This window comes from Anas platyrhynchos, chromosome 19 (genome assembly GCF_047663525.1).
Source record: "Anas platyrhynchos isolate ZD024472 breed Pekin duck chromosome 19, IASCAAS_PekinDuck_T2T, whole genome shotgun sequence".
In the NCBI taxonomy this organism is placed as follows: domain Eukaryota; kingdom Metazoa; phylum Chordata; class Aves; order Anseriformes; family Anatidae; genus Anas; species Anas platyrhynchos.
This window is the reverse complement of record NC_092605.1, coordinates 12,406,685-12,419,958: the sequence shown is the minus strand read 5'-3', so window position 1 is coordinate 12,419,958 and position 13,274 is coordinate 12,406,685. Positions and strand designations below refer to the sequence as shown.

At 43.7% G+C, this 13,274-nt stretch overlaps 1 long non-coding RNA gene across 21 annotated transcripts in view; it reads left to right on the top strand.

The window, feature by feature from the left end:
- LOC106020524 (uncharacterized) overlaps positions 1-13,274 on the top strand; it is a 189,203-nt gene that overhangs the window by 85,206 nt on the left and 90,723 nt on the right. For 16 of the 21 annotated variants that reach the window (XR_011804166.1, XR_011804162.1, XR_011804164.1 and 13 more), the window contains 2 exons: positions 7,342-7,573; positions 7,956-13,237. This is a non-coding gene — a long non-coding RNA (uncharacterized lncRNA). The remainder of the gene's footprint in view (positions 1-7,341; positions 7,574-7,955; positions 13,238-13,274) is intronic. The other 5 variants (XR_011804151.1, XR_011804152.1, XR_011804153.1 and 2 more) reach the window with 5 other exon arrangements.

The following is a 13,274-nucleotide window of genomic DNA, read 5'->3' as shown; positions in this document are numbered from 1 at the left end:
AGCCTAACATTTTGGCACTGTAAGGGTGTTGCATGTCATGACTTCACAGTTTCTTAGTCATAGGTTACTAGCATATTAACAAGTTGGTAACTTCTTATGTTCCACTGTACTTCAGAGAGAAAATTTAAATTGGAAATATACCATGGAAAATTGATTAAAAATTCCAGCTGACAGAAGCAACCCCTTCTGGAAATGGTTATCAGAAGCAATCCAAATGCAATGAGACATGCAAGATAAAGAGATACTGCTCAGTCTCTGCAGTCCTACAGAACCCTGACACTTACCTTGAAACTTTCAGTGAGGGCAGGGCAAAGTAGTCCCAAGGAGATTTTATAGGGTCCGGTATGCAGATGCTCTAGATTCTTCCTCTTTCTTCGGTCAAAGCATTTTTGGCCAACCTTCTTTGGCAAAGCATTGTTTGGCAAACTTACCTAAAGACATAATTGTCATTTGATTTGACTAGATATAATTAGAAATTTTTTATATCTTACCAACTATGTGGCTATATCTACTATAAATAATTTGACAAGAGAATTAAGGAGGGAATCTTGATCAGTTAAGGCACTTGGGGAACTTGAATACAGGACTTATGGATTCTGATGACATATTTCCTGGTGACAATCTGATCCATCCAAGACATTGTTTGGTACATAGTGCTGCAACAATTCAAACTATACAATGTAGGCAATAGCATTTATCTTCTCCATATGATGCTATGAGGTTTATAGAAGTATTTGAAAAACAACAGGTAACTATGCCAGAAACTAAACTTCATAAAACGCATTACTACTGAAACAAGGTATTTTTCCTGAAAACAGGAAGCCAAAAACTTACCATAGCTCAGATTACTTTGTGGACACTATATCAACTCTTGTAATACAGCTTGTGTAGAGCTTTTGAGATGATTTCCAAGGTCTGAACATGGAAACAGATGCAGATGGATATATAAAGATGCTGTATTTCTCTGAAAAGTGAGATATCTAAAGACATTATCTATGTCCCTAGTAATGAAAAAGGAGTTGAGAATTGTAGTAGTTATTATATAACATGAGAACAGAAGATCAGAAGGTGTCTTCTAATTTTAACAGCTAAAAATCACAGCATCTCTAAATGAATGTAAAAGTAAAAAGTGTATTCTACTGAACAAAGAAAGATGAAATTCCTGATTTATAGGGTTCAGCCACAAGAAATATGTAACAGCTGTTACTTGAGCTGTTTTGAATTGTCTCAGGCCTAAACATGTTCTTCTCCTGGTCATTGGCATTCTGGTTATTAAAAGAGGTCAGTGGAAAACACAGGGACAAAGTTAGAAAAGTGATGCATAGAATCTGATGTAATATCTAGAACCAGGCACTGCCCTGTGCATGATGAACTTATTCCAAGGAGCCTCTTGCACTGCAGCACCTGTTTTTTTGATGCCTGGAGCCCAAACCCAGAACTCATCCAGCATAGGGAGGATGATTGTAACACCCTGTCCAGGATGATCTCAGAGCAAGCTGGTGTGAAACGGCATGCACAGGGATACATCTGAAGTCTTGTCTCTTTAGGAACTGGACATTGAGGGTGACTGGCACCTGCCTCTGGCAGGACCAAGTGCAAATTTTCTCCCAAGATTGGGGCCAGCAGGGATTGCTCTGAGAGACTTCCATAGTGGAGTCACTGAGGCATGGGGTTGCCACACAGTGACCAACAACACATTGGTTATAGGTCCTAGCCATGGAGTGGACAGGAGGGCCTTGACAACTCAGAGCACGGTGTTCAGAACACCATGCACAATGAACAAGGCCTGAAGCAGAGGTGACTGAGGGCTCTCCCAGGATGGGAGATCTAGGGATTTTCTTCCCTCAGGTCGATGTGGGAGCTCCAGTCTTCCATTTCAAGGGAAGCTGTAACATCTGTACTGTCAAGGCAGCATCCCTTGGCAGCAGCAGGTGAAGTATTGGTAGCTGCTGTTACTTTCCTCTGAGGCCCTGCTCTCAGCAGTAGGTAGCAAACCTGTTTTATGCAGCACTGTCAGGCTGGGACAAAGTGCCCATCCTCAGGATGTGCCTCCAGGATCTGTTTGAGAGCAGCTGAGTGTCTCAGGCTAGATGCCTGATTCTGGGGACAGAAAATGTTGAATTTCCAGTTGCCAGTGACAAATCCAGTCTCTTCAGTACAGCTCTTCTGTGTTTTTCCTGTTGGGTTGCCCAAGTTGTGGACCCAGCTGGCAGGAGTGAGGCACACAGTCAGGCAGCAGTAGGTGTGAAGTCAGCCAAGGGAAGGCCTGGCTTGAAGAGGAAGCAGCTAGCAAATGTACACATCTTCAGTTGTTGATAGTCACTCAGCAGTGATTTGTACATTGAATTTAGTGTCCCTACATCCCTATAAGGCACATTTAGAAACCCAAAGCATTTTATGAAAGTGCTTCTAGTTGCAAGCAATGGTAATATCTCTTATGTGAGATATACCCTAAAATGGAAAGAGATTCCTTACTTGTCCATCTCCACAATACCTCTCCCATTGTATGAATAACACAGTCAGCAAAATGAGTTTTTGGAACAGCTGTCAATAGGGCTTTGAAGTACAAAAGACAGTGTAAGATAACTAGCACTAGAACCTCTACAGGGCTAAAAAGAAGGACCATGCAAGGAACATGGCCTATTTGGGTAAACAGGATAGCCCACACAGAGAATGTACAGACATGTTTAAAAATCCAAGCTTTCAGACTGGAAGTGCTAAGGCTGTTTGGCTCTTTCTCCTGGAGCTCAGTGTAAGCAGACCTAAAACCTTCAGTGTGCTCCTGGAGAGACAGATTGTTACTGCAAGTACTGCAGCCTGGACCATTTAATGCCATTATTAACACATCCTACCTCAGTTTGCAGAAGAATTTCAGAAAGTTTTGCCTTAAATTAGGATAGTATATCAACATTCCCAAACAGATAAGAATTTGCAGGCATGCAGCTTGGTTCCTAAATCTCTTGAAAAGAAAAACTACGGCTTCTTCTTCATCAGAAAGCTTAATCTTTTTCTGTGAGAAGTATGGCTATGAGGACTCCACTAAGAATTTTTTACTAAAATAGAATGAAGAGATCAGGATTGTTCATGTTTTACCTAAATGGGAGACAGAAGAAGCAAAAGAAGTATAATTAAAAATGGATATCTCTATGCCAGAGGAGGACATCTCAGCTGAAATGTGTTTTCTTATGTAATTTCTTGCACTAAAATGTCTTGTAAGTATTACTGGGGAAGAAAGGAGGCATGTAGAATGATCCTTCTCACTCAGGAAAGTGTCAGCAGGAAGGTCTTGAGCAGTATTAGAATAACCATTGTACAAATGTGAATTTCCATGTATGGAAGTTGTTTGTGAGCAGAGATCTCATGGATTACAATTGCTATTTTGCTCAGCATATAAATTTCACATCGTGTGCACCTAAATTTGCAACTAATAATTTGCAACCAAAAAAAAATCCATTTGATTAGCAGTTTAAGCTTATGGTGAGATCTAGAAGTTGTACATACACTGAATTGGATGGCTATAACTTCACCACAAAACTAAGAACTAAACAACTACAGGGTGGTATAAAAGTGTTTAACATTATGAATACATATGAGCAAATTGTTCAGCCCTTTCATCTGTGTTTTCGCAATTTTTTAAATAGAAATATTGTGTTCCTGACAACCCCCATTAAAAAAAAAAAAATTAAAAAGGTGAATATTTCACGTTCTTGCTCTGGGACTACAGGTTGTGAACTCCACTGTCCCAGGCAAGCCGGGTCTACAATCATCTCATTAAAAGACAAAGGAACCTTGCATACATGAGAGCACTGGAAAATATGCATGAGAGCTGGGCTGGTTTAGATATGTACATTCAGGTAATGGATTACTTTTATCAGCAGATTTCTAGAGTTATTGGAGTGAAGTGTTTATGATCTTCCACAGACCCTGAAAAAAACAGAAGTCTTTGGAATCAATCGGATAAAATGCAATTTATTTATTTTCAGAATGCATAAAATTATATATTATTGCTGAAATAGGAAAAAGGTATTGTAAAATGGGAGCTTTACTTTCAAATGATCTCTTTTTACTGTTCTCTAATACTACTGCAATTACTAAGTGCATCTAAATTAAGTTGATCACAGTGCAGTTACAGTAATACAGTGGAATGTAAGCTTTGCTTTATAACAGAGTTTAAAAGAGAGTTTAGCTAAAAGCTGGTATAGAATCACATTTAGTGAAATTCCTGAAAGTTCGCAAAATTAATCATATGCTTGTATACATCTATGTTTGTTTGTTTGTTTCCAAAAAAAATTAATAACAACAATTCTTCAAAAACATGCCTGCCTTTAAGCTGTCCTTAACAACCACACTTAATGCACATGCCCAGATTTTGGTTTGTTGGGTTGTGCTATCAAGGAGATAGATAGATCATTTATTGGGCCCATCTAGAACACAGGTGTTAAAAGGATTGAACAATCAACTTTTCAATGCTTGGCATTAAAGCACCAAGTGCAAATAAAATGAATTCCGGTGTTAATTCTGTAAGTCCTGCTTCAGTGAATGGTAATTAAAAATTTCTACCATGTACGAAAAAATAATACATTTTCCAATCCTCATCTACCAAGAATTCCATAGTTTCCCACATATGGTATTAAAAGACTTATATTTTAAGAAAGAAAAAAATGATTGATTGCAATGGCAGATGTTACAGAGTGTCTGACATTGATCACAAGATGGACATGAATTCCCAGTGCAGGTTTAGAAAGGAAAGACCTTTCCATTTGGATTAGATTTGAAGGTGTTGGAAAAGGAAAAGAAATCAGAAGAAAATATGGCTAAAAGAGGCTAAGAGGAAAAATCTACAAGGTCACTGCTTCTATGCCTGTGAGAATGTCTGTATGATTAATATTTGTAACCATATACTTTAATGTTTCCTTCTAAAGAGTAATGATAATTAATGAAAGTTTGCAGGCAGCCTATCTTTTCAAGACCCTGTTCCGTAGGACAGGAAACTCCGGCAGAAAGAATAGCAGTGTTTAATCATCTAGCTACTCATATCAGCATTTGCAAAATCCTTCTGAGCTACACAGCATTTGCCTCTCAATGTTTCATAAATTTTTACGGTAGCCTCATGAAGGGAAGCTATTTGAATGACAGTACTTGGTAAAAGGAACTGGTGAAAGAAGCGGGAAGGGAAGGGAAGGGAAGGGAAGGGAAGGGAAGGGAAGGGAAGGGAAGGGAAGGGAAGGGAAGGGAAGGGAAAAAGAAATCCTGCCAGACACTAACTTTCTCCCAGTCTCATTCCTGCCTCAGCAGGACTGGACTTTACTGTAGCTGGATGCAAAGCACAGAGCACAGCATAGGTTAAAAAGAGGAATTAGAGCAGCCCCTGGAAACAGAATGTCCTGCACAGTAATATGTCGTGGGCAAGGTAGTGTAGTGCTGACATTTCCCGTGGAGGAAAAGAGACTCAGGCGTGCTGAAAATAGAACTGTCTTAAGGAAGAGATCAGGCAGCTGCCTCAATCTCTGCCAGCCCTTAAGATATGACTTCTACTCAATCAAGCTCTAAGGTTAGCAGAGACAGAGAATACTTAGCAACATATCAGTTGAAGTGAAAATATGCACATAGACACAGATCTTCAGCCTACAGCCAGACAGAATCTTGCAATGAATTTTGCTTTTAGATTTGCCTTGTGAAAAAGGAAACTTGACTTTATTATATTCCAATGGAATGAAATTTCACTGTCTGCAGTGTGATGCTGTTTTCAATACTACTATCAACTAGCTTCAATAAGATCATCAGTAGAAGAAATCCCATGGCCCCTGTTCATGTGTCAGTCTCCTGCACAAAATAAACCCAGGAAAAGAGTGATCACAAGCCCCACATCATTATATAGGACCCTTCTATTCTACTTTACAACTTGAAAGAAGTGATTGTAGAGGAACACTGCTGATATCTTACATTCAGCTTGGAAGATCTTTGCATCTTCACCAGGTTAAAAATTACTATAAACAGGTTGCTCTGTGGCAGCTAGTGAATTCCTGTACAGTAGAGAATAAATTGTCAGGTTGCATTTCTTATTTCATAATAGCGCAGCAGTGAAATTCTGAGCAAATAATACCTTCTATATCATCATCTAATTCCTTTGGCGGTCTCGTTAGCTTCCTCTTTTTCACTAGGTTTCCCAGTTCAGGCCCAAGAATTTCTGAGATGCCTTGTGGAGATTTGTTTTATACACAGTTCAATGGGAAGTAGATTAGGAAGTCCAAGTTTACAGATTCATCTCAGTCATAAAGGGATGTCCAAAAGTTAGAAACTTCTAAATTTAAGTATCATTGTTCCTTGTACTAAAAAATTGTGACTCCTGAGTTCTGTCATGCAACTTTTCCTGAAGACTGGATGCTACGACACTTATTCCTGGCTGACTGCAGTTTTTAAGATAATTCATTCATGACAATAAAGCATAGCAGATTCCAATATAAACTGGTTGTACTTAGATGATGAATATGGATCTAGTCTTCCAAGATTTTACTCTTTATACAGTAACATGGCATCGGAAAGATGCAGGTAGAATGAGATTCAGAGTAGGTAACAAGATGCATTGCAGTTAAATTAGGTATAGACAACTACATTCCTACTGCCATCTGAAGAAGATAAAATGCATGTTAGCCTTCATTACTCCAAGTAACCGACTCATTTTCCTGTCAGCATGAAGCCTACAATTCTCACAGGACACAGCTAACAAACCCTGTTATTGAGCCCTGAGAGGTTGTAGAAAGCTCAGAGTTGCTCAGCTTCTGTTAGGTAGGAAACCTTCTCTTGTGGGCCACTTGTCCTGGGCCTGAAGAACAGGCTCAGGTGCTTACTCAGGAAGCAGTGCCCCTCCTGGACAGGTCACTTCAGCTACTCCTCACCCAGTAATCAGGGAGTTTGATGTCCTGACTATGATTTGTGAGGGTCTCAGGGCCACAAGAAGGACGAGGAATGCCTCTGTGGATGTGCTGCTCTAGTGACAAACCATGGCCCTGCATGAACTGAGCACTGGTGCAGCTGGGAGAGACTCAGTGCCTATGTGCCTGTCCCACCCTGAGCATGGACAAGGGAAGGGCTGGTACGCAACACTGTGAGTGCTGTGTAAAGGAAATCCCATCAGTGACAGGTTGTGGAATATGAGTGTGTTGCATCCTAGAAGGTGATGCAGCAAAAATTGGGAGAATGGAAAGGGCTTGAGCTAATCCCAGCTGTAGCAACTGTAGAAATCCAAGAGGGAAATTGGTTACAGCACCATTAATTTCAGAATGGAGTGGAGGGTTCTTTGATTGCTCAGTAACATTTTTCTCTTTAACAATTCTCTTTCAGAACCAACAAGCAAAAATATCAAGAAGAGCAGTGTCCTTTGGAGATGACAATTGCGATGAAATCCTGTCCCCTTTCATGCTGATTTGTAAGAGTACTGCAGTCACACACTTCACAGAATTACAGAGAATCACAGAATGTTAGGGATTTTGAAAGGGACCTTGAAAGATCGTCTAGTCCAGTCCCTCTGCCAGAGCAAGAACACCTAAATTATGTCACACAGGAATGCATCCAGGTGGGTTTTGAATGTTTCCAGCGAAGGAGACTCCACAACCCCCCCGGGCAGCCTGTTCCAGTGTTCTGTCACCCTGGAACCTTTGCCACCTTTGGTGGCAAAGGCTTTACTGAAATCAAGATACACCACGTCCACTGCCTTGCCATCATCTATCCACCCAGATATATCCTCAAAAAAGGCTATCAGGTTGGTCAAGCATGACTTCCCCTTGCTGAAGCCATGTTGACTACCCCTAATGACCCTTTCATGCTTGATATGACTAGAAACAACACCAAGGATAAGTTGTTCCATCACCTTACTAGGGATGGAGGTGAGGCTGACCATCTACAGACTCTCCTCTTCCACTTGAGTTTGCCCAGTAATTTCCTGTTTAACCATGCAGGTCTCCTGGCTCTCCTTCCTGACTTCTTACCTGTGTGCAGTGCATTCTGTACGAACAACATGAGGGAATGAAGTGCAGTCCGTGCAGTTGCAAATGGTAAGAAGTTGTCTTGGCACCTTACTTGATTACACTGATAAGAGAAGAAGATTGATTTCACTGATTCAGAGAAAAGAGATAAGGCTGCAATGAAGTCTCCTCAGAGCCTCCTCCAAGCTAAACGAGCCCAGTTCCCTCAACCTTTCTGCACAGGAGAGGTGCTCCAGCCCTCTGATCATCTTAGAGGCTCTCCTCTGGACCTGTTCCAAGAGCTCCACATCCTTCTTATGCTGGGGACCCCAGGCCTGCATGCAGTATTCCAGGTGGGGTCTCACAAGAGCAAAGAGGGACAATCACCTCCCTTTCCCTGCTGGCCACCCCTTTTTTAATGCAGCCCAGCCAAAATGCAACACCTTGCACTTGGCCTTGTTGAACCTCATTAGGTTTTCATGGGCCCACTTCTCCAGACTGTCCAGGTCCCTCTGGATGGCATCCCTTCCCTCTATTATACCAACTGCACAAATCAGCATGGTGTCATCTGCAAACTTACTGAGGGCACTCAATTCCATTGTCTATGTCACTGATAAAGATGCTGAAGAGCACTGGTACCAAGACCGACCCGTGAGGGACACCACTTGTGACCAGCCTCCACCCAGACATAGAACCGTTGACCACAACCCTTTGGCTGCGACCAACCAACCAATTCTTTATCCACCTAACAGTCCATCCTTCAAATCCGTATCTCTCCAATTTAGAGAAAAGAATGTGGTGAGGGACCATATCCAAGGCTGTGCTCAAGTCCAGGTAGATGATATCGATCACCCTTCCTTTGTCCACCAATGCGGTCACTCCATCATAGAAGGCCACCAGATCGATTAAGCAACATCTGCCTCTGGTGAAGCCATGATGGCTGTCTCAGACGACCTATTTACCTCATACGTGCCTTAAGATGTCTTCCAGGAGGATCTGCTCCATGATCTTGGCAGGCACAGAGGTGAGGTAGTTCCCCAGAACTTCCTTTCTCCCTTTCTTAAAAATGGGAGTAATGTTTCCCCTTTTCCAGTCACTGGAGACTTCACCTGACAGCCATGATTTTTCAAATATGACGGAGAGCAGCTTGACAACCACATCAGCCATCTTTCTGCATCCTGGGATGTGTACCATCTGGCCCCATGTACTTATACACATCTAATTTCATTAGGTGGTCCCAGACTTTTTCCACTGTGTCACAGTGGGACGGAATCTGGTCCTCTCGCCCTCTCCTCGAGGTTCAGGGTCCTGACAGACATAGGAAACTTGACCATCAGCGAAGACTGGGGCAAAGCACTTATTGAGTACCTCAGCTTTTTCCATGTCTGAGGAAGCCAGTTCTCCCGTTTCGTTTATCAGAGAGGGCACACTCTCCTTGGCCTGTCTCCTCCTGCCTATGTATCTGTAGAACCCCTTCTTGTTATTCTTCACATCCCTTGCCAAGCTCAACTCCATCTGTGCTTTGGCTTTCCTGATCTGCCCCTACACACCAGGACGACACCCCTGTATTTCTCCCAGGCTACACAACCGTAATTCCACTTCCTGTACATTTCTCTCTTTTCCCTCAGTTTAAGCTGCAGGTCCTTGCTTGGCCATTCCAGTCTCCTGCCTCCTCTGCTCAATTTCTTCTGCTGGGGGATGGAGAGCTCTTGTGCTCTCAGAAGGGTGTCCTTAAAGAGCTGCCAGCTCTGTTCCATTCCTATGCCCTTAAGGACAGTTTTCCAGAGGATCCCAGACAGTAATTCCTTGAGCAGATAGAATTTTGCTCTCCTGAAGTTCAGGGTTCTGACTCTACTTTTTGCTAGACCCATATTCCTTAAGATCACAAACTTCACCAGGGCATGGTCGCTACAGCCCAGGCAGCCTCCAGTCTTAACCTCCTAATGCTCTCTTCTGCATTGGTGAGCACCAAGTCCAGTAAAGCTTCACCTCAGGTAAGTCTGTCTATTACCTGGACCAGGAAGTTATCCTCAACAGACTCCAGGAATCTCCTGGATTGTCTGGAACCCACCGTGCCGCTACCCCAGCAAATATCCAGGTGGTTGAGACCCCCCATCAGGACAACAGCTTGTGAGCACAACAGTTCTTGCAGCTGAAGCAAGAAGGCCTCATCAACAGACTCCCCCAATCAGGTGGCCTGTAGCAGACACCAACCACTAGATGTCCTTTACTGAACCAATCCTTAATTTTCACCCACAAGCAATCAAACTGGTCATGGCTGTTTCTCAGGCATAGCTCTTCACAATCTACCCACTTCCTAACATAGAGGGCAACTCCTCCTCCTCTCCTTCGTCATCTATCCCTTCTGAACTGTCTGTAGCCAGCCATGGGAATCATCCCCCCAGATTTCAGTGATAACAACTACATCATAGTTTCCTACTAGCACGGTGGCTTCCAGCTTCTGTTTGTTACCCATACTGCATGCATTAGTATAAATGCACCTCAGCTGGGCCACCTTTTGGGAAGGAGAAGCTCTAATACTCTCTTGACCATACTCAGGTGTTTCCACAGTAACGAACCTCTCACCAACCCTTGTGTCCTTCCTGCAAAATCTTATGCCATTCTCTTCCTTCACCAAGATATAAGACTGCAAGGTCTTGCTAGAATATTCCTCATCCGCAAAAACTGGCATGTTACATTCATGCTCCTTTCTAGTAACCCTGGTTTCACTCCCACTCCCTTCATACCTAGTTTAAAGCTTTCTAAGTGAACCTTGCCAACTCCCGTCCTAAAACCCTTTTCTGCCAGTGGAATAAGCTATTCCTGTCTGTTGTCAGCAGGCCTGGTCTCATGTAAATCAAGGCAAGGTCAAAAAATCCAAATCCCCACTAGTGACACCAGGCTCAAAGCCAAGTATTATTCCGCTGGCTCATCATTTCCAGTCCATCATTATTTGCTATAACTGGAGGGATAGAGGAGAACATGACTTGTGCTCCTGAACCCTTGACCAGTCGCCCCAAGGCTCTGAAGTCCTTCTTCATAGTCCTTAGAGAAGTTCTTCCTATTTTATCACTGCCTGAAACAACAAAAGAGGATAATAATCCAAGGGCCATATAAGCGAACGAAGCTATAACCTTTTTACATCTTTAACCTGGGACCCCAGGAGGCAGCAGATCTCCCTGTGTAGCAGGTCTGGTCTGCATATCAGACCTTCTGCTCCCTTCAGCAGTAAGTCACCAATGACAATGACCCATCTTTTATTCTTTACTGAGAAGGTTTTAATGCAGTGGGTAGTCTGATTAGACTTTGGTACGTCCAAGTAGGAAGAATCATCACCCTCACCAGTGTCTAGTTGTCCTCACAGAGCAGTGTATCTGTTCTGCAGGGGCAGCTGGGGAGGCAGGGGAACCACTGGGCAGGTGCACCTGCTACACTTGTAACGCCAAGCAGGGGCCTTTTGCCATTGCCTCCTGTCCCCCAGTTCATCACCATAATTGTTAAGGGGAGGAGAGGAGAGGGGGTTCACTGTAGCAGAAACTCTGTCTGCCTGCTGGTCCCTTCCTATTACCCGCTCACAAGGTGGTAGGTGGTGATGTGCTTCTTGCAGAACCTCTGCTGGCTGCCTAAGTCTCAAGGCTGCTAGGGACTGGCTCCACCAATCTATCTCCCTCTCACACTCCCTAATGATCCTCAGTCTCTCCACCTCTTCCTTCAGGTCAGCCACTAGGCCGAGTAAATCATTCACCTGGCTGCATCTGACACAGGTGTTTTCTGTCACCCTGTACTGCAAGGGTCAGGCTCTAGCACTCACTCCAGCCAGAGACCTGCACATTCGCATGTTTGCATAGGACCTCTGTCTGGGTCTCCACATTTTTCTTGGCAACAGTCTTCCTTGTACATTTGTGTGGAGTCTCTGTCTGGGTCTCCACACTTTTCTTGGCAATAGCCTTCTGCCAGGGTGCAGCCCTGGCAAACCAGCAGGCTCACTGTTACTCTCTACAGTAGCTTCCTCTCTTGAAATTATAAGTTGTAAGAGGCAGAGTTCCCAAAGGAGAGGAGAGAAAGGAAGGAGAGGATCCTCCACTTCAACTGCCTGCACTAAGTACCAAGGCAGGTCCGTTTGCAGTCTCCCTAGGGCCTGCTTTTATAAAGTCGGGGGGGCGGCTGCCTCGGTGAGTGACTGCAAAATGGCGGCGAAGCCCAATTTAAAAGGCTCGCAGCCACTGCTGCTGCTGCTGGTTCTTCTTGTGCCTCGTCAGCCTCTCTCATGATGGCTGCCAGGTCCTGACGGCTCCCTTGAGTGGCCTTGATTCCCTGCTCCACTGCACAACATACCTGCCCTGGAGCCGATCTTTTCCTCAAAGCCTAGTCTGTGTCTCTGTGGAATGTCATTTTCCACTGGCTTTCTGCATAACATTTTGTCATTTGTATGTTCCTCTGAGACTCCCTCCCCAAGAGGTTTAATACCAGAAGCTTTCCGCAGAGCACATGCAGCCCACAGTACTTCCCTACGGGGCTGTCACCATCTCTGTGGTCTTGTATTTACACCAACTGCATTATATCTGTACAGAGTGTGTATGGAAAGCTGTCATCCACCTTGCAAAGTTGAAAATGTCAAGTGCAAGTCAGTACAGATCACCTCCTTCTCATCCCACAAGTTTCAAAAAAAGGAGCTCCCACTGCCAGAACAACAGGACTTCCAGAAATTCCTTCTGAAGGTGCAACTGGATGCTTTCTGCACTGGGCTACTCAGACACAACTCTAAGGCTCCAAACTGGCTGCAAGTCTGGTGTTGGTATATCTATACCAAAGAACACCTTCCCTGCAGATGCTTACTGCACATGACAGCTGTCCCTAGGAATAAAATCCCATGGACGTGCCTGGGTGGGCAAGGAGGTGTCAGGTCCAGTAAGAAGATGGAACAGAAGAACTGAGACAGAGCATAATGAAGAAAAAAAGTTCCCCTTACTGCAGTTTGATTTATGCCTGGTTCCTGCTGACACGTGGTGGAAACCCTGAATCCCTTCAGCTTCCCACAGCAGACTTGAGTAGCACATATGGGGGACCAATGCCAGAACAGCCCTGAATTCAGAACAGTACAAGGCACAGTTAGTTGGCAACTCACAGATGGGCACAAAGTCATTCCTTCCCCACTTTTCCTGTTAGAGAAGGAGTTGAATCTGGACTTCCTGTGGTGTCACTGGACAGCTCATGCTCATATCATTCAGGTGTGCCTATTGCAGGAAACAGCTAGGCTTCCGTAACAGAAGTACACAGTAAGTATAAAGGCCTGCGTCTAAGACCATTAAATTC